Source organism: Coptis chinensis, chromosome 2 (assembly GCF_015680905.1).
Source record: "Coptis chinensis isolate HL-2020 chromosome 2, ASM1568090v1, whole genome shotgun sequence".
Classification (NCBI taxonomy): Eukaryota; Viridiplantae; Streptophyta; class Magnoliopsida; order Ranunculales; family Ranunculaceae; genus Coptis; species Coptis chinensis.
The window spans coordinates 14,682,051-14,706,470 of NC_141457.1; the positions used below are offsets into that span (position 1 = coordinate 14,682,051).

Consider the following 24,420-nt stretch of genomic DNA (forward strand, 5'->3'; position numbering starts at 1 on the left):
GGATACCAGAAATGTTTACATATGACCTTTTTTTGAAACTCAAGATGCGTACTTCAATTGTTTACATATGCTATAATGACATTGTTATGGCATGTGCTCTCATTTTTTTCATCTACTTTTCAAATACATACCAACAGATTTTACAGACTAGAGCTATGCTACACATTTGTCTTGATAGGCGTTAATTTTTACCATACTTTGATCCCCTTCTCCTCCCAAATCATCTTTATAAGTTGAATAATAAATGATCTAAACTAATTTTCCATTTTTCTTTGGTCTCTTGACATTTTGGTGATGCTTGTATTTCGTAATTCATGGTATTCGAGGAAAAAGAAAAGAATCTCGGATGCCATAGGCGAGATGTAGCGTTGTTGGTCTTAACCAGGCTGTTACCCTCCTATCTAACAATTGGTGTTACTTATATTTGGGAAAAAGTACAGTTGCATAAAGAATTTGTGGGTGATGCTCATGTGCAGAGTTCGATATTAATTACCCATTTCAATATTTTCATCCCTATCTCTATAAAAGAGTTGAATTGGTGATAACTGGATTTGTGGATACGTTTGCTCCTAATTTGTCTAGGTGCTTTTGAGCTTATACAAGATGAGCGTAGAGCTGGTGCATGTTTATGGATCACGAACCGCAGAGGCATGGAGTATTGGCCTACACCAACAGAAGAAACCAAGTACCGAACTAAACAGCCAAATGCAAGAAAAGTATACTCAAACATAGAAAAATCTTATATTCAAATCCCCCAGAGTTATGAGAAGACGTAAGTAAAACCACTGAACCTTGTTTGCTTTGTCCAACTTTATCTTTTCTCTTTCTAAAGTCTCATCATATGGTTCGCGACATACTATCCATAGAGGCTTAATTATGATCGGTTAGTTAAGCATGGCACTTTAGTTTAGAATCTGCTTCATGCCACTGATATTTCATTTCAACTTTTGGCTTCAGTCCATTTATGGCATTGTATGGTTGATTGTCGACTTATTTTGGTTTTTTGGCTAGGGTTGTTCACACTCGAGCCACAATTTTTCGAAGTGCAACTAGCATTGTGCGACTTTGTTAAAATTACCGATTGAACCACATCATGTCCTTCTCAAAGTCATTTATCTTTGGTGTAAATGCTAGTGATGTAAGTTTCTTGATTCCTACCTCATGGTACATATTATTCTTTATTGACATTGGCTCATGATTTTAATTTTGTTTTCGTTCTAAGGTATTTGGCTGCTAAAATGATTCTTTTTCTTATTAACATAAATATGTGTTGGTAAATTTCAGCTCCGGTCATTATTTTGGTGGCAGTGACCAAGAACTGTCCTCACGTCTACCATTTGATGCTGGTTTTGAGGTGTTGTATAGTGTTAAAACCATATATTTCTAGCTAAAGCAATAATATCAGATACCCAATGGTTAGTCTTATGGAACCGGTGAGCTTGGTTCTCAAACACAACCACACGAAAAGCAATCAAGAACTTCAAGTGCATACTCTGTTTATTTATCTTATTAAAAAAAACATTGTCTATATAGCTTGAGGGTTTTGCATTCAGTATTACACACTCTGGAAAGTTTTTTTACGATTACACATACATTTACTTTTAATCCTCTCGGTGTCTTTGAAATAGGTGCTTCAGTTGATGAGTTGAAATGACACATTTTGCGGTATGTGGGGTGATTGCTTGCATTAGGTGATTCATTCTCGACTTGAAAGTAGGAATCCCCGCGCATGATTATGACTTTTGGAAGTTATTCGAATTCATGATGGTACACCTTTTTTTTTTTTTTTCAATCAATGAAAAGGATATCGTACTTGTTTTTAGAAAAATTAACAAATAAATCACTTTAGGCTTCTTTGTGTTGTAGTTTACCATCTAACAAAGGAAACTAAAGGAGCCGACAAGAATTGTTTGCTTTTGTTATTTCTGATTTTTAGGAAGAGGATAAATCTACGTCTGTGCAACCATTGCAGCTCTCCTCCAAGTGTCTATGGTTAGGTTGCTTCTTTGGTGGTGGGTCTGCAACTTGTCACATTACTCATAAAAGTTTCAAACTCACTTGATCAACAACGAGATCTTCTTTGCAAAGGCGTTAAACAATGAAAAGAACGAGGACATGATGCACAAATTATTTCTTGGGTGAGGATTCTCTTGATACTATACTACAATAGGTATGTATATATCTGAACTTTTTCCTAATAAGTCGCTTGTGTTTTGAAGGTTGTTTGTGCATATGTACCAGGAGCTGGCTTTCTCCCTACGACGAATATACCACTACGACGAATCAGCCCAGACCAAATTCCAGAAAGAAAAACCGTGGACAAATGACCCACATTATTTCAAACGTGTCAAAATATCGGCACTTGCTTTGTTAAAGATGGTTGTTCATGCGAGATCTGGTGGGAATATTAAGATAATGGGTTTAATGCAAGGGAAAACGGATGGGGAAGCTATTATTGTTATGGATGCTTTTGCTTTACCTGTTGAAGGGACTGAAACTAGAGTTAATGCTCAAGTTGATGCTTATGAGTATATGGTTGATTATTCACAGACTAATAAACAGGTATATATATATATATTTTTTGCCAATTAAAAGATTACTACTTGTTTGCCTTTTCCTCATTTGGTTAATCTTAAGATACATACTTGTTTTTTATGTTAGGCGGGCGAATCGAGAATGTTGTGGGTTGGTATCATTCGCGATCCGATATGGGTGTTGGTTGTCCGGTATTGATGTTTCGACTCGGATGCTTAATCGGCAATTTCGGAAACCATTTTTAGTCTGTTGTTATTGATCCAACGAGGACTGTTTCTCTTTGGGAAAGTTGAAATTGGTGCTTTTAGGACTTATCCCGGCGGGTACAAGCCTCCAAATTGAACCTGTTTGAGTATCGGACTATTCCTTTGAATAAGATTGAAAACTTTGGTGTGCATTGCTAACAGGTGTACCTTTTTATTTCCTTTTCCAATTTTATTGTGATTTTTTTTTTGTGAACGTGATAGTAATAGGCAGTCAGAGTAGTAAGAGGCCAGTATTTGTATAGTGGTGTAGGTATGTTACTACAAGACTTTGTTTGTGGACTTTGCATTCCACACCTACAGTTTAAATGACCAACTTACTTATATAGTATGTGTGCCTCATTCATGTATAAATTGTTTCAACTTTCAGGGTAATGTAGCTCTTGATGTCGCCAGTTCTTCTTCTTACCACCAACCACGTAAACTAGCAAAAATAGATATTGCAGATCATGTTTTGGCTTCTTTGCAGACGAGCTCTATCAGGTAATTCTTCTCACTGTTAATAGCAACTACAGTGGTTTTTAAACTTACCTTCTTAGGACTCAAGCTGTTGTTCAATTATATGATTATAGGAAGGTATATTTGGTTGGGAGGCGCAAATCCGGTCTGCAGTGCGTGTAATTTACAAAGGAACCGCAAGAGGTTCTTGGTAATTGTCCAAACTTCGGGTGGAATGTATACAGTGATGTTCTTATTTTCATGGAAAACATCCCAGTTTTTATTTCTGGCTTTAGGTTCGACCGGAGGTTGATCAGTTTTAAAATGGGCTCAAGAATTGCAATTAGTGAACTATATTGTTGACTTTGAACTATGACTTAAAGTCAAGCTGAGAGTCAATGGTGCCTCATCGTCTACGTGAAGACAAATGTTATTTATGCAATTCCTATCTCTATTATATTATTTTAAATGCACAAAAGCGTCTATTTATTAACAACGTTTTTCGCTCTTAGGTCGATTGGTTTAAGAAAGATGGAGATTCTGTAAGTAACGGGACACAGTTTGCCAAAGTTTCTGGTAAGGTCACTATTGCAACATTTTTATACTTGTTCAACCCTTCATTTTTTTTGCCATTCTTCTTTTGTTTATATTCTCTCTTATTGTGTGGTTCTATTGCTTAGAAGTAACTTCTAAGCAATGTGAGGACCCTACATCTATCCTACCAGAGCTTCATTGGGGTGAGATATATAGCTTCCAGTGACACACATAGTAATGATTCTTGAGCAATCAAATAATTCTGTTTCAGGGGGGGCCTCCACTAAAGATGCACCTCAAGTTGATTGAGTCCTCGGTTTGCTGCGTGGAGATATTCTTATTGACATCAATGACCGATTCCCGGGATTTCTGTCGATATATTTTCAAAGGAAAGATTGATCAAGACTCCTCTAGCATAAGTCCGTTGTACAATGATGGAACCGGATTGAGCATAAACATTGGTCATTCTTTTCGTGGTTAGTACAGGGATGAGTTTGTTAGAAATGATGTTTCTCTTATGGATCGGGACCATCTTGGATATTCGTCTCCACTTACTAAAGTTGATGAAGAGAGTCTTGGAGCCTATAACTTTTCACAAAACCGATGACCGACGTGAATATATACCTTGGGAGTTGTGGATTCTCAAATTTTTTTTTTGTAGGAAATTCAGCAGAACCATCTGTCTCCTTTCCTGCATATATAGAGAAAGGTTAAAAATGTCTTATTATAGTTCAAGAATAGTAATTGATACAATATTTGAGTTTCTATAAATAATTGACCGATCACTAGTACTTTTTGAAAAGTTATGTTCATGTTCGACATTGTTCTTTCTTATCTTAATGAAATAAGTTCTTCAAAGAATTTATTTATGTTGGGTTGCTTTTGTTAATTGGTGTTGATGTTTATGAATATGAAAGGGAATGTGGTGGTTTGGGGATGGGTTTTATTTTCTCGGTTAATTATTATAAGCAATACCAACAAAAATGACAAAGGGTGAGATAAAAAGTTGTCCAACAATCTCCTTTTCCAAAAGAATTTATCACGGTTATTTTTGATATTATCTCGGTTTCAATAAATACTAATTGGTTTCAATCAACAATTTATCTCGGTTTTATTCTATATAATATCGGTTTTATTTAGAAAACCGAGATAATATATTTAGATAAGATGTCGACTTAAAGAGATAATTTAGTAGCTTATTATCTCGGTTTTGTAGAACTCTATTACCTCGGTGGATTTTACTTCGGTTGTTTTTTCCTAGAAAACCGAGATAAAAACTCTAACATCTCACCTTTTAGCTGAGCTTATAAGCCCTTTTTTTAGTAGTGAAATCACATGTAATCTGTTCCTCAAGCTTGCTCAAGTCCATTATTCATCAAATGAGGAGAAAATAGTTAAGAGCTTAAAACAAGTAGAGTTATGAGCCATGGACCTAAACCCAAAGACGACCATTGAATAGGAAAAAATTATAACATGGTCCGGCGTTGTTGAACATACAAAATAATCAGGTTGGGCATCATGTGCATATATTAAGCATTGAACATGTATAATACATAGGTTATTCTTCTTGTTAGGAGGTTATATAAATACTCGTGGAACACATGTACTTAATTGACCCGTGACTTTTTCCCCTTCTAAACCAAAGTAGGAAGCTTTGTAGTTCTCACATGCAACTTTTGCTTAACATCCTTACAAAAGGCACATCTTCAAACTGCCCATTTCATTTGTAAAATAGTCAAAACTTTATGATTCAAATATAAATGCAAATTTAAGAAGTGACCATATCAAATTCAGCATTATTGCATTGTTAGATCACAATAAAAAAAAAATCTATACAATATAGTGTAATGCGTTCATATAGATGTATATTATGAATAATCCGAATGGGATTAATTTCATTCCTATCTAGTTGTGCTCAAATGTGCAATATAGACATTCTTTGTTTATTCAAGGTTTGACATCAAAGTAAATTGAATGAATAATTCGAACTTTAACTTAAGAATATGAAGTCTGAGATGAAAACAAAAAAAAAAAATCAATAGAAAAAACTTACCATATTAATAACAGGAAGAGGAGACTGATTTAAGATCTCATAATAACTCCATCAGGAAGAGATTAGTCGAATGAGATAACTGCATCAGGGGTGTTAATTTTTGGTGAGTTTTAGCTTTGGTTTTCTATGTGAATTTAGAGGTGGAGAAAGAAGGTTTTGGGGGACTTGTGGGGTTTAGAATCTTATTTGTGGGGGACTCAATGTATAATTCCTTTTTTCTCTCCTTATTTCGCGTGAGTAAAAAATAGATACTTAAACTTTGCCGAAGTGGACACCCTCATAGATGAGGAAAAGGACTGCTATTATATATAGATAAAGATAAAGATAAAGATTTGATAGTTAAAAAACGCTTTATACTTGTCGTTGATATATCAGCAGGTGAACTAAATCAACTAAGGGCATCTCCAATGGGATGTAAACTGTATAGAGTGTAAAGTTTACACTCCAAATGTCAAAAAACTCTTTCCAATGGGGGTGGTACACCTTAGACAATATAGTAGTAGTTGATAGAGGAGGTGGGGAATTCCCCATCTCGCTATCAGTTGATAAATAGCTCGGGCGACAATTTAACCAACGTCTGAACAAAAAAAAAATCGGATATCACTTTAAGTAACGTCCCTGTCTAATTCTAAAGTGACGTCTCAGTTTAAATTAAAGAGAGACATCACTTTAAATGACGTTCAAGTTTAAAATCCAAATTTTTTTACACTTCTCCGTTGGGGAGTGTAAAATGTGGATATTTATAGGCTATACAATACTATGCAATTAGAGTTGTAAAATCCTAATGTCACCTACGTGGAGCCTATGTGGAGGTGTAATTTTACACCCCCCACCCCCATTGGAAAGAGTTTTTTGACATTTGGAGTGTAAAATTTCCACTATATATGGTTTACACCCCCTATTGGAGCCAATGTGGGGTGTAAACCATATAGAGTGGAAATTTTACACCTCAAATGTCAAAAAACTCTTTCCAATGGGGGTGTTATACTGTAGGTAATAGAGTATTAGTTGATAGAGAGGGTGGGGAATTCCCCCTCTCACTATCAGCTAATAAAAAGTTCGGGCGACACTCGAATAGACGTCTGAGTAAAAAAAAAATTGGACGTCACTTTAAGTGACACCCCTTTCTAATTCTAAAGTAATTTTTTAACTCAGACGTCCCAGTTTAAATTAAAGAGGGACGTCACTTTAAGTGACGGTCTGAGTTTAAAATCTAATTTTTTTTACACTTCTCCATTGGAGAGTATAGAGTGTGGATATTTATAGGCTATACAATAGTATACAATTAAAGTTGTAAAATCTAAATGTCACCTATGTAGAGCCTAGGTGGAGGCGTAATTTTAAACCCCCTCCCCATTGGAGATGCCCTAACAGCATCACAAAGGGTAAAAAATAAATGAATCCATATACGTGAACACACAAAATAGAAAATCCTTAGGGCATCTCCAATGGAGGGTGTAATTTTACACTCCCACATAGGTGCCACTAGGGCTTTATACCCCCACTCCTGTATGATATATTTAAGCAAAATATACACCTTGAGTAGTTTCCAATGGTGCAAAATGAGCGAAGTGTATTTTAAAGGACGGGCATTTGTCGGACTGACGTTTGAGAAATTAATAGATTCAAACGTCACTTTAAGTAACGTCCTACCTTTTCTATGTTTCTTGAAGAAATGTCATGCTTCTATTTTAAGAGGCACCTCACTTTGAGTAACGTGTCAATTGTTTTGCAAAAAAAAAAACACAGAAACAGTCCAGTAGACCGAAACTCTCCTTCTTCTTCCTCTCAACTCCATTTTTCTCTTCCAATGCCTCCTCGCAAACATTTTTTTGGTGGTAGAGAGCTCCGGGAAGAAGAATCAACACTGTCTAGTGTAAGAAACTTGGGGCAAGAAGACGAATTTGTCGCTCAAACACCAGATGAAAACACACTTGAACCCATTGTTTTTCCACCATTTATCAATCCACAACAACATCCGCCACTGATTCGAAGCCCAGAAACGCATGTATCAAAGAGAGTGCTTGAAAACCAAGTAAGTTTTAGTATATTTTTATTTAAGATTTACATGATTAGAAATCGTTTGTTTAAATGTCTAAGCAAACTTTGGTGTTTGAATTCCTAATCGTATACTATTTTAATTAATGAACCTTTTTTTTTTATGTAATGACTAATCACAGGATGTAACTCCTTGGTTGATTCGTTATTCTTGGGAATCAGTTAAATTTTTTTGGAAAGCTCTTCAGAGTAGAAAGGAGCCGGGGTTTATACGAATTTGTGATGCCATATTGGCGACTCCGTTTGGTGGTATCATAGACGTGCCATATTTGAAAAATGACAAGGCACTAACGTACACCTTGGTTGAGCGTTGGTAGGATACCACACATAGCTTCCCCTTTCCTTGGGGAGAGACCACTATCACCCCATTAGATTTCTCCATGCTTACGGGGTTGAGTATAGGGAGAGGAAGACTGTTACAATTTAACCGCAGTTATGAGACTTTTGAAATGGCGCATGCGCAACAGCTATTTCCTAGAAAAGAATTTAAAGACGATGATCCGGCTAAGGCGTTGAGGTTGACTCCATCTAATTGGACAGGCACTAGGATACAATGTAGATGGTTTGAAGATAGGTATGTGAATTACATTTTGGAGAAACCTAAAGGGTAGGAGCCAGGGGCTGATCACGAGGAGGAGTACATACTTGCTTTTCTATTTTATATGGTTGGTCAAGCTTTTCTCAAAACAGGAACAAGTTCCATTCACCTCTCCCTTGTTACGGATCTTTTGGATAGGTCGGTCATGAAAGATATTGACCTTGGTGGTGCCATTTATGCGTATTTGTTTAGAGGCATGGATGAGGATGTACGTACTAAATCTAGCAAGGGGCAAATATTGGGATTTAGTATTATCTTGGAGGTAATTACGTCTTAAATTTTTATTATATTTTGAAATGTAGTCGAATTAAAATATTAATCCTGCAGGCTGTGTATTATTAAATTTGTAAAACTGACTAATGAATGCTAACCATTATTATTATTATTATTATTATTTTCCAAATAAGCTAGGGTTAGGCAGACCCCCACCTGTATTAAATTAACTTTTCCTTACATATATAGTACCACTCGCATCCTCATTTACAATTTCCTGCACAGGAAAATCTAATGGGGCGGATGTGCAAAGTGAACCATAGAAAATTCACCATTTCCATACAAACTAGCAAAATAATCCGCTACCCTATTCACTTCCCGAAAGACATGAGTAAAGGATATGAAGCTGAATCCTTCTTACTTCCTTTCAATAACAACCATCACATCTCGACAATACCATGGTGGTTTCTCTAATTTGTTTATTGCTTTGATGGCTCTTAAGGAGTCTGATTCAATTTCAACTTCAAAAAAACCTTCTGCCAAACATCTCTCTATGCATACCTTTCTCGCTTTCAGTTCTTGGAATAAAACTGACGTAAGTCCTCCACTTCCACTAAAAGCAGCCAATACCTTTCCTTCGTTATTTCTAATAACACCTGCATGACCTGGACCATTGTTACCTAAAGCACCATCTATTTTAGCTTTCAACCTATTACCCAAGGGAGGAATCCATGAGCAGTTTGTATGTACCTACTGCTTGAATTGAGTTGTTATACCTAGTCTGACAAACAATCGTCTTCCACTTGCACTATCGCTGATTTCAGGTCTAGTAACTTGAAGATAATTCCTCAAATCATGCACCAGCTTGTTAAAAACAACCTCAGATGGTTTAGCATTGTGCTGAAATCTTCTTGCATTGCGTTCTCTCCAAATACTATCCACCGAAGCACAAATGAATACCTTCAAGATCTCACCCACTTCTGAGTTTTTATTTTCACTATAGTATTGGTGGTTTGACTACGCGCGTACATTGAACCCCATTCAAGATCCATTGTACAACGGGGATAAGGTTCCAAGGATAAAGGCCTGGGGTAAAAACAGAGTTGAGAAACACTATGGAACAATAAGACATAGTATTCATTTGTCTCGTCAGTAGATTGAGATGGCTACTACTAATAAGATCGTATGGACACCTTGGATTACGTCATGCATAATGGTTAGAGAGCGTGACTCATTTGCTGAGGATGGTTCGATGCAAAACTATTGGGATGCTTGTTACCATGCCTTGGACTTGAGTAGGAGGAGGGTGATTTTCATTTTGCCAGGCCCTTTAAAAGCATGGTACCTTGGGGATCGAGCTTTGCGCCAACTTATAGCAGGAAATGACGTTGGAGTTCAAATTTAAATGGGACGTCACTTGAAGTAACGTTTGAGTTCAAATTTAAATGGGACGTCACTTAAAGTAACGTTTGAGTTGCAACGGTGGAAACGTCACTCCAAGTGACGTCCGAAATTTTATTTACTCAGACATCTGTTTGAGTGTCGCCTGGGTTTTTTATTAGCTATTAGCGAGAGGGGAAATTCCCCACCCTCTCTATCAACTAATACACTATTACCTACGGTATAGCACCCCCATTGGAAGAGATTTTTTGACATTTGGGGTGTAAAATTTCCACTCTATACGGTTTACACCCCCCATTGGAGATGCCCTTAGGATTAAGGAAGGTGTATTCTGATCGAAAAAGGTAATAGAGCTATGGAATTTTCAGGAAGACTCGAGTCTTCATTGGAGACGGACTGCTACTACTTCTCTCTATATACGTGATCTCTCATTATTCACCATCTCTCTTTATCTATTCAGGAAGACTATTTTAATAATAAGGCCTTGGAAAGAACAAGAAGAGACAAAGATATACAAATATACGTGAAAAGCATAGAAGGGAAAACCAATACTCTTCAAGTCCAAAGCAGCGACACCATTTATGAGGTCAAGGCTAATATTGAAGCCGAGAGAGATATTCCCCCTTCTTGGCAAAACTGATTATTGTTGATAAACTATTGGAAGGTGGGCGTAAATATTTGGAAGATGATCACACGCTTGTAGAGTACAACATTCAAAACGAGTCGACCCTTCACATGATTTTGAATATGGGAAGTGGGTGGGAACCTCCTGGAAAGGAAACTGAAATTGATAACGAGACAACTGAAAGCATTGATCAGATCAAGAAGCTAGGTTGAGGAGAAGGCCAAGGAAAAAAAGTTTACTTTACAGTTTGGTTCTGTTCGGTGTGGTCTTTGAATATAATGTTACTTATTTGTGTTATGAATGTTTAACTTTCGAATTGTTTTGTTTCTTTGAAACTCAAGTGTGGTGTCATATTTTCAAGTGTGGCATTGTTTGTTTTTGTCTACAGTGATTTATAAGTGTTTTTATTTACTGCTCATGTTCCTTATCTTATATATAAAGTGTATACCAGATTTCCCAATTAGTTCCCATATTTCCGGTTTTACACCAAAGTTTTTAATGGGAAGGGTACCGGAAAGTTGGACAGCCATTTTTTTACACCAAAGTTTTGAATGGGAAGGGTACCGGAAAGTTGGACAGCCATTTTATTTTTGGTCTTCAGTAGAAGGGTATATATGTAATTTAATATATTCCCAGACTATAAAACACAACCTCTTGACATTTTCAGCAAACAGAGACACCTTTTGGCGGTTTCCGAAAAATAACCCGAAACAGACGCACCGCTTCAAGCACTTTACCCGCAAATGAAAAAACGAACGCTTAACCAAAATTGTTCGTCTTATTCTTCTAATTGTTCATCTTCTTCGGTACTAAAATAACGAGTCTCCACTGCTAATGATAATATGTGAAATGGGTTTAAGGTACTTTTTGCTTCAAATTCGGTCGGATTTTATTTTTGCTTTCTTTTTTAATGCCTTAAATCAAACTTCAATTCCCTTTCTTTCCATGTTATTATTTGCTTTAATCAAGAGTCTTAGATTGCGCAACTTCAATGGAAGAGGTGAGTTCAACGAGTTTTTATTCTTACTATTCATAAATTCAATCTTTTTATTTATACTTATGCTACAAATTTTGGATATGCTACCCGAATTTTTATTCTGACTGTTCCTAAATTTTGCAGGAAACCCATCGTTCTCGCCTTCTTCTCCCTTTCTCTGTCTCAAATCTCCCCTCACAAATTAAAAGGTCAGGATCAAGTATGGTTGTTTAATCAGTCTCTAAATCATTCTCAATTTCAAATCTCTATAAATTAAAAGGCCTGAGATTTTCAATACCATTTTGTTTGACAGCAAGTGAACGTTAGTTCTTTAAAGGAAGTGCTTCTCGATATTCTTCGCAACAACTCCAAATTGGAAGCATTATATGCAGTAAGTCATTTTTCCTACTCACCAGTTACTTGATTAGTTTTAATTTGCAATTGCATGTCTGAAGTTGTGCACATGCCGTCTCTTAGTTGAATATACGATCTGAAAACTGTATGCTACCCCAGCCACCAATTTTATATGCAATTATAGTTTTTGGGTTAGAACTTTTGCATAGATAGTTTCATTTGGATTTACGAGGATATTTTAGAATCTTCGTCGACAATTACATTAAGCACATCTTTGGGGGAGTTTGCCAATTAGCTCTGTTGAGAACTCAAGAAGATCAAAATGTAACCATAAAGATTTGCGACCTAGGTTTGATACCCTCTGTGTGTTGCACTCTTCAAGTATTTATAGTGCTAGCCCGATAAGTGGCATTATCATAATTTATTAAGGTTTTATTTGCGTGAATTAAAGGAATGGTGCTACTTTGGTTTCTTCCTGTAGCAAAAATACTGAAAATTTGCTGGTTGATTTTTTTCCGTGGGTTATTCATAATGAGATCAAAATCAGCCAGAATAATTGTTTACCTCATTCACTAGGTGGTTAATCTCAATTGTGGAAACTGTTTTGTTCCCCTAGATAATGACCATAGATGTACTGCTTCAGAGGCGTTGTTGACGTGCAGTATCCACCTGTATCAACACAATTCTACGACTCCTTTCCTAGAGCAGGGAAGAGACTACATGCTTCTAATATATCCCTGGTCCCTGGATGCATGTTTTGGTCATAGGATGCTGATTTGTAGATGATATTCTGTAGAGAAATCAGCAGACTCCTTGGTAGTAATCATTTGTTTTTATGTGGAAGGGGTAATTCTCTAAAGGAGCATCTACGGCTTATGCTCAGTCTTTGCACCCCACCATGGATGGGCTATCGGGGAAAAGTTGTCACGCAGGGATGTGTATGCCCTTCCCACAAAGGCACAACTCATGAAGAAGCTTAATGAAGATGGTTAGTGCATTCCTGTAGTTAGTTAATTACTACGTCACACACAAACAAATCATAAGTTACCATGAGTGAGTTAGTGCATCCACTCTGAAGATACATGTACTTTACATTTCTTCTGAATTTCTTAGCCTATGAGATTGGCCAAATGCTTGAAGGCTGGGTTGTGCTACCTCAGGCTTCAATTGTCGTACACGTCAACTTAGTGAGCACTTACACTGAATATAACCTGTAGTCATTTCTTGATTTATGGTTCAAATCAGCAGAGTTAAGACACTTGATTGTGTTATTTGAAATACATAACTAACGTTGAAGTCACTTTAAACTCGATATTTTTCTGCCTGTTTGTTACAGTTTCTAACATTCGTTTAAACTGGTCACTGGGAAGGTGGTTCAATTGATGTTGTTTGATGTGTTCAGAGGCATCGGCAAAGGTACGGACACACCGCTTCAGGTACTTTACGAGCAGATAAAAAAACAGACGCTTAACCAAAACTGTTCGTCTTTATTCTTCTAATTGTTCATCTTCTTCAGTACCAAAATAACAAATCTCCACCGCTGATTATAATATGTGAAATGGGTTTAAGGTACTTTATGTTTCAAATTCGGTTGGATTTTATTATCGTTTTCTTTTTTAATGCCTTAATCACTTTTCATAATCGAACTTCCCTTTCTTTCCATTTTAGTCTTTGCTTCTCTTCCCTTTATTATGTTAGTTGTAGTAAATTATGTTCAACGGAATCACTATTGTGCAACTTCAATGGAAGAGGTGAGTTCAACGAGTTTTTATTCTTACTATTCATAAATTCAACCTTTTTATTTATGCTTATGCTACAAATTTTGGATATGCTTCCCGAATTTTTATTCTAACTGTTCCTAAATTTTGGATAGACTTAAAAAAATGAACTTCACGGAACAGACGCACCATTTGGCCGATATTCCCAATTAAAACCCGTTTCTCTTCTTCTCATAAAAAAAAGTTATACAACAACACTCTGAACTTTCACCATTAATCTCTTTTTGGGTTTTCCATTATCTATCATTGGACGAAACTTTCCTCCTAAAGTGTGCGAAGCAAAACGTGGTGAAGAACAATGGAGTATAGCACTCTGGTGCAAGAAATCATTATATACTACTATCACACTTTCATTTTGTTTACTAGCACACGTAGTCATTCGTATTTCTTTACATTTTTGTCCGCCTTTTTCTTTTAAACTGATTTTCCTCCCAAGAGTTGTGGACGTGTTATGTGGAAAACAGGGCCAAGATTTTGGAGCCAACGGTGAAAATGAGAACAACAATCATAGGTACGTGTTTCTATTACCAATCCTTTCATTTAATCACCTTCAAAATTTAATTTTGATCTTCTGAAGTATTTGTTATTTGTTATTTCCAATCTGTCTCTGATCTCTTCTCCCGGAATCATTCCTTCCAGTTTCATATTTATGGTTGGTTGTTCCTACTTTCCAATTGAGTGGTAGTGCAAACATGTAACAGTCGTGATCATTTTCAACGTGTTCTGCTCTACGTTGTTATGTATTAATAGATTTGCCAGTTTTCTATTCATAGGTTGGAAATTTTTTCTTTGTGAAGAAGTGCCGCTCATTATTTGATTGAGTGTCGTAATGAGTGACATAAGGAGAGCCCTGGTTTCACGTATTTTTTTGTTTTTGGTAAAGAATAGCTCATCTCTCAATGCATGTGCAATTATGAGTGTTCGTTGTTTTTTTCAATTGCGTCGATAAGCATCCCAATTTGATAGGCTTCACTACATATTGTTTAGTTTTTAGCAACAAATTCATCGAGAGCTATTATCTTTATTTGATTTTAATTGTATAATGGATATCTCTGTGCAGCCTTATTTCCGTTCACCAAAGGTGGAAGCAAGTTTAAACTGCTTGAAGACGAGTGGTGACGAGGAGGTTATGGCCACCATTGTTGTTTGGGTCCTCAGTAATGTCATGGTATGAGCATGCCGGTAGAAGTATCTGCTTCATTGTTTGCAGAAACCATCAGAGATGGGAATGGATTCTCAAGCTATTCAGTCGAAGAAGGTTAAAGTGCAACACTGAATTTCTTTTTTGCCATGACGAAATATCAAAATTTCAGTTGATTCAAGAAATCCAAATATATGATATGGTATCTTCTTTCAGGGATCTTCATTTCATGATCGTAGCCTTTACAAGGCATACCCATCACTCAGGTTGGCACACCATGCATAATGTGATATGTGGAGGTGCAAAGCTCATGGATGAATATTTAGAAGCCATAAAAAGATCCAGGGTGGTGGTCAAAGTTATCTAAGGGGACAAAGATCGGGTGACTCCATTGGAGTGTAGCCACAATTTGAAACTGAAGATCCCACTTGCAGAGGTTCAAATCATTTCTAATGCTGACCACAGTAGCGTAATCTTTGGTAGAGAGCAGCATTTTACAAGGGATTTAGAACATTTATGGCTCTCTGTAAGCAGAGAAGCATCATTACAAGAGGTTGTACTACTGTAAGACTTTCTTTTCTTCTGTTCTATGTAGATAGGTGGCGGTTGTTTTTCTTCTGTACTAGAACACTTAACAACAACAAAAGGAAAATGGATGTTTGTTTTGTTTCTATGTAAATTGGAGGTACGGGTGCCTGTTTTCTTTTCCGGGTTTTAATGTAATGTGTTTACACGAATGTGCAAAAATATGTCGCAAGTAGTCATCCTGTTGTTTCAAAATGTTGCAATTTGAAGTGCAGATGAAACATCAATATTAATGCATATTCAAAGATTAAATATCGTGACGCAGAGTGGAGATTGGGGATGTCATAGCGTGAATTTCTAAACAATAATAAAGTGAATATTTGAAATATAAATATCTCAAACATCACTAGGTTCACTTGTTTAAAAACCCAGACTATGACGGAGGATACTACACATACAAAACCCTAACAGTCATGTCATAAAAGAAACAACTTAAAATTAAAAATAATCCCAATAATTATCCGCCATTGCTTTATTAAGGTATCATCCGTCCAAATAAAACATCAAAAAAACTCTCAAAATAAAATTCCTCACTACCATGTTCTCATGCCATGAAAAAGGTAAACTACGTTATTACATCCTTCCAATAAAGAATCAGACCTAAAAGAAAACTAACGGACTGTTCCAGGCACGAATCCCAATCACACGCCGCGGTTCCACTGCCTTCCACCTTTTTTTAAACCGAACAGTGAGAAAACCCGAAAGACCGAAGTCGACTGTTGCGCGAAACAACAATCTTCCTCGTTCAAAACATTTTCTTCTTTCAGTAACTTTTTTTTTTTCTAAAACTCATTGTCTTCCCCCGAAACTCTCGTAAGAAAACTCTATTTTCTAGTTTTTTTTTTTTTAAACTTCACCGAAAAAAAAAAGGATAACTCTTATCTAGTTATTTACGGGCTTTTATCCGTAACTACTGGATATCCTATCTCTATTTTATCTATTACATTATTATTATTATTATTATTATCTTTATTATTATTAGGAAAAATAAAATAAAAGACGGGGTGTTAGAGGGGAGGAACTGAAGCATTATGGAACTCAATATAACATAGATGCAGGATGGTTGTTATCAGAGAGTACTAGATAAATATGATGGGCTGTTGATAAGAGTTTGGGTTCAGATACTGATATTGGCATTTGCATTTGAGAAATAAAGGTCGAAGAAAGGATACAGGTGTCTCCATTGCTTATTGTATGTTCTAGCGATACTAGGGGCTTAATATATGTAAAAAGATATATGGTTATATTGCATTATACATGCATGATTGCAGAAACTCTCCGTCTTCCTATTCTTTTCCTTAATTTCGGGCATGGGAACTACTTTGTATTGATCAATAACTCTCCTATTGTTTGCATTGGCATGGGATAAATAGGGATATGTGGAACCAACAATGAGGTACGCATCCCTTGACCTTTGTTTTGAAATTGAATAATAGATTTAGTGCCTTTAATGCAATAATAGATTTTAGCTTTCAGTTGACTTACAGCCGGTATAGAATCATGGTCGTCATCAAGAGAGTTATTTGGTAGTGGGAGTGAATAGAAAACGCAATCAAGGATCTGGTGAGACTCTGAAGTTGTTCCAATCGAGCCTGTAAATCCCACATAAACTGAGCATGGAGTTATTTTTGACATAATGATTGACTGATTGAGAACGCTAACAAGGGGGTTTCCAGCATATGTCGCGAATACTTGGAGTGTTTTTTCCCAGCCATTGTAGTTGATCATAACTTTTACCTCTTTACCAAGTTTAAGGTCGACACCAATCCTATCAAGGCTGACAGCAGCAACAGATATGATGATATCTTATCTGTGTCAATTCCAATATGGTTGCCATCATGATCAAACTCATTGTGGAAGAATGTGTCGAGCTCTACACCATGTTGAGAGCCACCTACATTGTAACTATCACACCCCGAATTTCAACAGAAATCGGAAAAACAATATTTGTTCTCGACTCTTCGATTTTCAAGGCGTGATGCACTCTCCACTTCCAAAAACCCATCATCTATTTATTTATTCTAATAATTTGAAACTAAGAAAAATTTTAAATAAACAAAAGTTCTCTTCAATACAAAAATTCACAAATATGATTGAATTACAAATTTCCTTTCAACAACTCTTTAATTATAATTACAACTGAAAAATACAAAACAACATTGTCTCAACTAAAATCTATTACACCTTAAGGAAAAACAAAACATATCATGAATGCGACGCTAACGCAAACCACAAACAGCAACCAACCTTCTTCAATACTAATCCTGTCAAGACTTATCAACTATGTTCATTTAATGAACACACTCGATAAGCAAACATGCAAATCGGGTCAGCATTATAAACAATGCTGGTGTGAGTATCCCTAAAATACAACATATACTTATACATATATATACACAATCCATAAGGCAATTAGTTCCTCCACCGAGGCGCCTTAACTTCCAACGACTAATACAACATTCTTAAATATCATAATTAAGGCAGGTAGTTCCTCCACTGAGGTGCCTTAGCTTCCAATTCAATAATAATAAGGCATTTAGTTCCTCCACTGAGGCGCCTTAACTTCAAACCGTACTAGATCAACTATATCTAATAATATAATACCCAAACTAAAACTTATTTTATACTTTCACTGGTATAAGCCAAATCACAGAGTGGGTCACACCTGCATAAATAATCAATTCAACCCACCCTTCTGCAAAACCTTTGTGAATGCAACATAAATTACAATAAACCAAACATATCATATACATAATTCCAATCATCTCATTGAACCAATTTCACAACCACCATCAATCATTTATTATAGATTTAACGTACACTTTGATATCATCACAATTATTGTTTAGAGTTTCTTCAAGTGTCTCTAGAATCACATCGTCTCTATGTCTTACCTAGTTTCCCTGGCTACTACAATCGCTACCCAATGCCGAACATGTACATCCATATGCCTTCCCTCACATAATGAACCACTCCGTGCGTAGTTACCCTAAGCGGGATATCGCATACTAGGTAACCTTCACACGAAAGTCATTATGTGAGTACTGCCACTATTCGGCATAAAATATCGCGCATCTGGTTCTAATTTTGTGAACGGAATAATCAAGCCACTATTTGGCTACGCCAGAAGAGCCATTCAGATTCATTGAAACGCCAGAAGGGCCAATCATATCACATACGCCCTACACAAGGCCAAATCACATGAGTAGTGGTAGTTAGGTTCTAGGATTTTCGTTACATAATTTATTCAGGTGTCATACATTCATGGCTATAATAATTCTTGTTCTATCTCATGCTAGTATACTTTTTTTTTTTTTTTTGAAATAACTAGGGGGTCAGTCCCCAAACTTTATTAACTTCACTTTCTCAAGTACATTGTGCCATCCTTATCCCTCGTGATCAGTACATGCATTTTTTGATCTATCGGGGGAATAAAGAGCACCAAACCATTACACTCGTCTCTATTTAATTTCGATAAGTAGTCAGCTACTTGGTTACCTTCCCTGAAGACATGGACAAAGGATACTATATCAAACTTTGAGCACACTTGTTTGAATCGTGCTATACCGTGTTCCTACAAAGATTACCCGCGGTGGCTTACCTTGCTTTGTTAAGATGTGTACCCCCTGCATAGAGTCTGATTGCACTATGATTCGTGTTATCCTCAGCAGCTCTGCACATTCCAGCCCCTTTAGAACAGCTAGCAATTCCTGATATATCACCGATTTCTTCTTTGAACAGCCACTGTACGCCTGAAGCACTGCCCCATCTCTATCCCTCAATACACCTCCATAACCTGCCATCCCCTCTTGTACCGACCCATCTGTGTTTAGCGCCACTGTCCCACTCTCTGGTTTCTCCCATTTGACCCATCTTTCCTCCTTTTGCATTACTTGGACCCTGATACCCAATCTCTCCAACATCACTTTAGATCCCACGTCCTCCTGTATAGCTTCTAGCGTCTTCCCCATGTATATCTTCATGCTGTTTATGACCTTATGGCTTACCTCATCAGCTGCCTTGGATCGATTCCTCTTTAGCCTCCAATTTCGCTCAGTCCATATAGCTTGCACTGCTGCACAAGTAAAGGCTCGAATCACTTCCGACACCATGTTATTCTTCCTGCTTAGTCTCATTAGGTAGTGCATATTATCACATGCCAATACTATTCATTGCACGATATCCTAGCATCTTTATATCAAATCTCAAAACTTATTATTTCACGTGCCAATCATATATTGCACTACACCATATGGAATATCTCAAGCCTTCATAAATACTACAATTCATTTAAGTAGCAACTCATAATAGTAATCAATCATGTAATGTATTCGTTTAATATAGTTATGTGAATCCAATATTTATATGCTTTACACACTACTCACGTCAAATCTTAATTAGATAATGACAAACGAGGTTATGTCAGTTCCATGTTCAACAGGTTCATGGTCATAGCCATGGCTCATGGCTAAGGTCATAGTTCATGTCATGGCTCAGGTAAAGGTGCATGGCTTATGGGCTCATGGTTAAGGTCATGGCTCGGACCCAATTAGCCAAGCCCATGACTCAACCAAAGATTCAAATAATGTTAACCGGATCCACATAACAATAATGACCCAGCCCACAAAATAAAATAAAACCGGCCCATGTAAACAAAATTAGAACTGGCCCCAACAAAAACAAAACTAAGTTTCGGCCCAAAACAACTAATTGAACTGGCCCAAACAAAACTTAAACTTTTCAGCCCAAGGCTCAACAGAGGTAACATGTCATCTTCCTCTCTTCTTCTTCCTCAACAGCAGCTCTATTCCACCACCAGCTCGAGTTGCCGGCCACCTCTCCTCACTTCCTCCTTCCAGCGTTTTTGCTCCTTGCGAAAAACCCCATCTTCCAATACCAACAAATACCCATTTCCCCTCACCTCCAAAACTCGACCCTAACCGCCATTAACACTCATCTCAAGCTTCAACAGCACTCTCTAGCCAACAACCAAACCTTCATCCACTAAAACAACCTACTCTATAGACTACATTGACAACCTTTTCCCCAAACCCAATCTGGACCGCCATTTCCAAGCTTTTTTCCAAGCTTCAACAGCCCCAACATCACCCAAAGATCAAACCAACAATCTTCCCATACCACCAACAGTTTACCCCATCCATAACACAATACAACCGTTCAAAACCATATATCAACACAACAACATAACGGTTCTAGAATAAACATACAAGACAGGACGATGTTTAGGGCTCGAGCTGCCATTACCAACCTCTTCCGAGTTCCAACAGTTCAATTAAGAGTTTAAATGTTTCAATGATTAAGCACTAAAAATATTAACATCTAACCAGTTTAACAATTCACAAAATGAGAGAAAAATAAAGACAAAAAAAAAAAAAAAAAAAAAAAAAAAAAATGTGATAAAAAATCGAAGAAAAACTATGTACATATAGCTTTTTCTTCCTACCCATAGATTCGGTGAAAACAGAAAAACTATAACTACTCACCTGTATTGCGAAAAAGAAATATAGAAGAAAACTACGCGAGAACCAATCCCAAGCTAGCTCGCACAATCCCTCATAGTCCGAATTGTTGCGCTCCAACTCTCTGTCAAGCGAGCCACCTCCATTTTATTTTTATTTTTTTATCCAAAAACCCTATTCTCTGGAAAAATATGAATATATACCTAGGTTTAAAACCTAAGCCCAACACAGACTCGGGCCCAGAAATCAGGCCCACATATCTCAAATCCAATCCAACAAATTTTAAATAAAAAAATAAAAAAATAAATAATATATATATATATATATATATATATATATATATATATATATATATATATATTACAAATACGGGCGTTACAGTAACATTATAAGCTTAAAGGTTAAGAGTCGGTGATCGCAAATGACATCTGAGACTCTGACTACTATAAGAAATATTTACAAGGAAAAATTAGACTACTCATCTTGAAGTTTAATGATTTGGAAGAATTGAACTTGGTGCAAACTCATATATAATAAACAGAATACACGCCAAATTGATCGAATAGAAGATTGAAATAGTTAGTGTAAACCAAAGTAATATTATTAACCTATTTGTGACGATATGACCTCTTCCAACCCAACCCAACCCCCCCCCCCCCCCCCAAGCCACACACTCACACACGGAAATTTATGTCCATCTTTTCTTTGGCCATCCAAATGAATGTGATAGTTTTACTAGGAAGAAATCTCTTATTTAATCCATCTCTGAAGATCTCCTGATGTCACATATATAGAGATTGGAAACTTCCTCGCAGTCATTTTGGTAAAAGATCTATTGGTTTCCTACATGTAGTAATCACAGGAAAAAAAATTGCAGCAAGACACACCACGTAAATAAGAAATCGGTCAAGAATACATTAAGGGCTGAATGGTCGTCTTTTTTATTTTTGATTGGAGTTTTAAAAATTCCATTGTTGTTGTCTTGCCTTGATACATATGATTTATCTAGATGACACACATTTTGTGTTGGCCTATGGAATTGTATAGGCTACCATATGGAAGTCGAAGAAGAATTACGAATGTTTTGTTGTAATGTGTGGAAAACTTTTGGGCATGCAACATCGATTCTTCAGAAGGAAGGACTTCGATATGTTACTGATGTTATAAGGGTATTATGCTTTTTTTTTGTCCTTGGTTTGAGGGAACCATGTCTTATTTCCTGATAGCCTATCTGACTTTCTGTTTGGCAGATTTTACTTTTCAAAGGTTTTCCTTTCTACAATTTCAAATGAATATAATATCTTTTCAAAAAAGCTAAAGTGCTTTCCCACCATTATTGAATTTAGTGACTGTAAGTCTACTGTAAGTTTGAATTTATTACTTCCCTTTTCAGTGTTGACTAACTTTCTATTTGAATGTCAACTCCCTCTTTATCAAACAAAGTGCATAATTAAAAAATTTATGAGGAACATCAATGCTTAAGAAGTTAAGATCACCGAGCCCAATCTGCATATGTGCATTCGACCCTAATGCTAAAGAAATCCAGTTCTACTGACCCTTTAGGCAACAAATAATGAGTAGCACAATAAGGAATTCTCAATGAAACTTTGTATTTAGAGAAAGGAAAATTCGTCTTTCATATATGTCTATGTGTCTTACTAGATTCATGGAAGTTTTTGCAGGAAGAAGGATGGGTGGTTTGCCAAGCATTCAAAAAGTGAATAAGCATGCAAACAAGAACCCATGAAAGGTGGGATTCAAGTTATTTCTATGAAGAAATAAATGGTATAAACTCCATCATGGATTCAATACATACTACTATGAGAAAGCCTCATCATTTAGTCTGTAAGTAGGAAATAGAGTTCAATAATGTGAATTTCTTCCATTGCGATCCATTTGTACAACTTCCTGAGCTAGAGAGCCCTTCTCCACCTCTAATAAAATACCCAATCTTAGTGTCATTGTTATCAGAGAATTATAAAGAAGACAACGAGGCAATAAAAGATGCTACTGACACGCGGAAAGTGACTAATTGGAGGGCCCTTGACAAGTTTGTTGCATCTCAATTGAGTCCAGAAGAAGATAGAAATAAAAGTGAAGGGATCTCCAACTTTGGAACTCAATATAACGCAGATGCGGGATGGTTGTTATCAGATAGTAGTAGGGATAAATAAATATGATGGGCTGTTGATCAGAGTTTGGGTTCAGATGTTGATATTGGGATTTGCATTTGAGGAATAAAGGACGAATAAAGGATACAGGTGTCTCCATTGCTTATTGTATGTTCTAGCGATACTGGGGGATTAATATCTGTAAAAAGATATATGGTTATATTGCATTATACATGCATGATTGCAGAAACTCTCCGTCTTCCTATTCTTTTCCTTAATTTTCTGGCGTGGGAACTACTTTGTATTGATCAATAACTCTCATATGGTTTGCATTGGCATGGGATAAACAGGGATATGTGGAACCAACAATGAGGTACGCATCCTTTGACCTTTGTTTGAAATTCAATAATAGATTTAGTACCTTTAATGCAATAATAGATTTTAGCTTTCAGTTGACTTACAGCCGGTATAGAATCATGTTGGACTTGACATAGTTGAAAAGAATGTGAATTTGATATCCTACACTGGGTTGCATCTGAGTTCAGCATGCCAATCAAAGACAATAATGAAGAAGTTGGCTAACATTTTATTTGGTGGTTCTTAGTGAGTAGTGAGTAGTGAGTATGTTTATATACAAGCTTACCATTGTGATCACAATAAATGTCATAGGGGGTATGCGACTGAGGCTAAAAAAATGTGTTTGCCCACAAGAAAGACCGAGAATTTTAGCCTGTTGACGTCCATGAAATATGTACGTCACTGAAATTAATCTCCTCATACCCGCAGCGTTTTGATCCAGATTGGTCAGATAGTGGTACCACTTGGTTTGTCACAGAACAACCCAATTTAGCTCTAGGAGGAGCTACTCATTGTAGATGTCCACTGATATAAAAATGTTCTAAATGTTAGTAACAACGGTTTAACGGATATAAAAAATGTTCTAAATTCAAAGACAATATTGTTAAGCCGTTTTCTCACATATTATTGGATTATAACTTCTCATAATGGGTGATGGTTCCCCACCAACTTTGTGTTGATAGCACCTTTGAATAGGAGTAATCGGTCATTTTCATGTGGTAGTGAATTAAAAAACCAAATACATGCCCTTATTTTGAATTGTGCACCACCATAAATGCCATTTAATTAGCAATTTAATAATGTTAAAAAAAATTGAAAAGGCTTGCTTTAATCTAAACCCAAAATCTCCCCACTCTTCCGACTCCCTAATCTCTTCATTGCTGATTATTGAAAATTATAATAATAAAATTCTCTCTATT

The 24,420-nt window shown here is 36.5% G+C and overlaps 2 pseudogenes across 1 annotated transcript; both read left to right on the plus strand.

Moving 5' to 3' along the window:
* The first annotated feature begins 2,180 nt into the window (after nt 1-2,180).
* On the plus strand, nt 2,181-2,939 carry LOC147515041 (COP9 signalosome complex subunit 5b-like; annotated as a pseudogene).
* Nucleotides 2,940-14,410: 11,471 nt separating this feature from the next.
* On the plus strand, nt 14,411-15,637 carry LOC147515042 (putative lysophospholipase BODYGUARD 4; annotated as a pseudogene). The gene is made up of 2 exons (XR_015213355.1): nt 14,411-15,084; nt 15,184-15,637. The product of XR_015213355.1 is annotated as a putative lysophospholipase BODYGUARD 4 (transcript).
* Nucleotides 15,638-24,420: the final 8,783 nt, after the last annotated feature.